The 3,707-nt window shown below is 38.0% G+C and overlaps 1 pseudogene; it reads left to right on the top strand.

The window, feature by feature from the left end:
- Positions 1-783: 783 nt before the first annotated feature.
- On the top strand, positions 784-2,983 carry LOC145817344 (sugar transport protein 1-like; annotated as a pseudogene).
- The last annotated feature ends 724 nt before the right edge of the window (positions 2,984-3,707 follow it).

Raw genomic sequence — 3,707 nt, forward strand, 5'->3', positions numbered from 1 at the left:
TTGGCGGGAGCCTGCACGACCTGACTGTGAGTTAGGCCGGGCCAAATTTACACATCTTCTCTAATCATCAACCAATTATATCACTTACACATCATTGGATCTATAAAGTGGATCTAAAAAGTGGACTTATATATGATGTATATATATATATATTTTAATTTAGGCTTCTAAATTTAGTTCAACGAAAGAATCAAAAGATTTTAAAAATTATAAAAATTAGTAAATTTTTTTTTGACTTACTTTAGCTTATTTATTTATTTTTTACTTTTTAGATTCATTACGTACAAGGATTGAAAATAAAAATTTTAATCTAATTAAAAAAATCACTAAAAATATTTAAAAAAAAAGAAAAGAAAGAGGTAGCTGAATTAACATCCAAACAAACAAAATTATTTGGTTGAAGAAATCAAACCCTGTCTGGATTTAGGAAACAGAGAGAGTTCCATTCCTTGGCACTTTTCCAAATCCTAAACCGATTCAACTTTCACATTGACTTTCACTCTCACTCTAATATAAGGAAAATGCTATAGGTCTCAAATTTTCTACCAAATAAATGAGTAAATGTCTCACTTGGCCCACAATCCACGTGAGACATTTGATCATTTATTTGGTAAAAATTTTGGTATCCTAGCATTACCCCTAATATAAACACCCCTAACCATCCATGCCTTGCCTACAAACCCAACTCTCGCTCTTCTCTCTGCTTTTTTAGTATCAATTACTGCATATACGCGTCCTCGTCCTTGTTCTATATTTTTCTTGTTCTTGTTCTTCAATCAAGCAATGGCTGGTACTCTCATCACTCCCGGCGGTGATGATTCCCCGAAGGATTATCCCTGAAAACTGACTTGGTATGCCTTGGTAACTTGCATCGTCGCTGCCATGGGTGGGCTGATTTTTAGCTATGACATCGGTATCTCTGGTAAGCCCATCTTCAACTTAATAAATCTTCACTTCTGCTACTTTCGAAAAATATTTTGTCTATTCATAAAAAAATCAATGCCCAATTAGTACACATTAATGTTGTCTATTCATGTATATATATGATAGAGAAAAACTAGGGATCATGAAAAAACTTTCATGAAAATGATCATGAAAAATTTATGACCCTTGAATTACCTTGATTAGTGTGTGATGCTTTATTTTAAGTGTAATCCAAAGGTCATGAATCTTTCATGATTATTTTCATGAAAGCTTTTTCATGATACCTAGCATTGCTCTATATGATATTGATTAATAACGGTGATGATGATTAGGTGGGGTGACATCAATGGCTCCGTTTCTTGACAAGTTTTTCCCGTCTGTGTATCGGAAGGAAGAGCTCGATCACTCAACCAATCAGTACTGCAAGTTACCAACAGCCAAACGCTGACCATGTTTACGTCGTCCCTGTATTTGGCTGCTCTTTTTGCATCCTTCTTCGCCTCGACGATGACCAAGAAACTGGGCTGCAAGTTTTCCATGCTTATGGGCGATTGTGTCTTCTGTTGCGGTGCTCTTCTCAACGCCTTCGCTGTACACCTCGCTATGCTCATCATCAGTCGAATTTTGTTAGGTGTTGGTGTTGGTTTCGCCACCCAGGTAACTCAATTCATAAAAACTCTCTTTCTTTCTTTCTTTCTTTGCTCCAATCCAATCCAATCCAATATTATTACGTACAGTCGCACTTTGATTGAACATAATAATGTATGTTTGTATTTAATAATTTACTAAATTCCAAATTAATTAATTTCAGCCACATCACATCCTCTAACTTGTCTGTTTCAAATTACAGTCAGTGCCACTGTTTGTATCGGAGATGGCTCCACACAGATACCGCGGAACCCTAAACGTCTGCTTCCAACTATTCATCACAATTGGCATTCTGATTGCCGGCCTTGTCAACTACTTCACCAACATGATTAAGGGCAACTTGGGCTGGCGCATCAGCTTAGGTGGCGCGGCTGCTCCAGCCGTCCTCATGATCCTCTCATCTCTCTGGGCCTCCGAAACCCCAAACTCCCTCATCGAGAGAGGCCACTTCGAAGCCAAGAAGCAGCTCCAGCACATCCTTGGAGTTGCCCATGTCCAAGCCGAGTTCAACGATCTGGTGGATGCAGGTGCAGCCTCAAAGGAAGTGGAACACCCATGGAGGAACCTATTGATGAGCAAGTATAGGCCTCAGCTTTGTTTAGCTCTGTTGATTCCGATGTTCCAACTACTCACTGGGATCAATGTAGTTATGTTCTACGCTTCTGTGCTGTTCAAGACCGTTGGGTTCTAGAGCAAAACTTCGCTTGCATCGGCCATGATCACCGGTGGTGTGAATGTTCTTGCGACATTTATCTCTGTTTTTGGGACTGATAGGTGGGGGAGGAAACCCCTGTTTCTATGGGGAGGTGGCATCATGCTTGTGTTTCAGGTAATCCTTGTAACCAATTCTTTTTCTCCATCATCTTTCTATTTATGTATTGATTTTGTGTCCAAATTTTCAAGTTTGTAAAACACACTAGTATTGTATTTGCACTATTTTATTACATGCTAAATTTTTTACTTATATATATTTTTTTTAATTGTGTATGTGTTATTTATATATGCAGAGTGCAGTAGCAGTTCTTATTTGCGCTAAATTTGGAGTAACAGGAGATGCTTTTGATTTGGGAATCCTATATATTCAAGCATCCTAGTGTGTTGCATCTGCATCTTCGTCACAGCTTTTGCATTCTCATGGGGTCCTCTAGGATGGTTGGTGCCTAGCAAAATCTCCCTCTCGAGATTCGGTCATCCGTGTAGAGTATCGTCGTGACTGTGAATATGTCATTCACTTTCCTCGTTGCCCAAGTCTTCCTTGCTGCTCTTTGCATGCTAATCTTGAGCCTCTTCGTCATCTTCTTCGTACAATATACCCATCGAGGAAATGTCACAAGTGTGTAGAGGGCACTGGTACTGGAAAAATTTTGTTGATGATAAAAAGGAAATCGAGGTGAAGAATGAAAGGCCTTAGAAAGATATCATAGCTAGTCGGCATGTCATTATTAGTATTTTTTTTTTTTGGGGGGGGGTTTAAGTTTGGTTTTTATTAATACTTTTAAGTTGTTCAACAAAAAAACAAGGTTGTTAGGATTCTTTTGTATAAATTTTACTGGTCTTATACATTAATTTGTGGTTGTGTTTTGACGTTTTCTGGGCAACCAAGCAGTGTGTGATGGGAAAATACAAACAGAACTATATAGAAAATTCCAGAAAACCCATTTATTGTCTTGTTTGGTTATTTAGACAAATGAGAGGAAAAATCCCTTAGTCTAGGTTGGTTTGGCCTTTTGAATGAAAAATTCATATGATTCGAAACATGTGGGTGTTTTCGAGATAGCTGACTTTGAAACTTTGGATTTACCGGTTTCAAAAAATAAAAATCAGTGCATCAAGATTTACGTTTTTCCTTTTGCACATTGTCTTTACAACCAAAAGTGTACGAATAGTAACAGGGTAGGTACAATTCTCCACAACTGATCTGCTTGTATCGACTTGGTCACTGATTTTTTTTTTGGCAGTGTGTGAAATCAAGTCCTATAACCTTTTTGGTAGCATAACATACTTGCCGGTTCATTGAAGTAATTTCCACTCTCACTATGTTCCAACTAAGCCTTTTCAATATTTGGAATTGGAACTTATACCTGGTGCTAGAAGGGTGCTGCCCAATGCGCTTGAACATATAATTTCTATTTTCA

This window comes from Camellia sinensis, chromosome 2 (assembly GCF_055761805.1).
Source record: "Camellia sinensis isolate YWXY chromosome 2, ASM5576180v1, whole genome shotgun sequence".
Classification (NCBI taxonomy): Eukaryota; Viridiplantae; Streptophyta; class Magnoliopsida; order Ericales; family Theaceae; genus Camellia; species Camellia sinensis.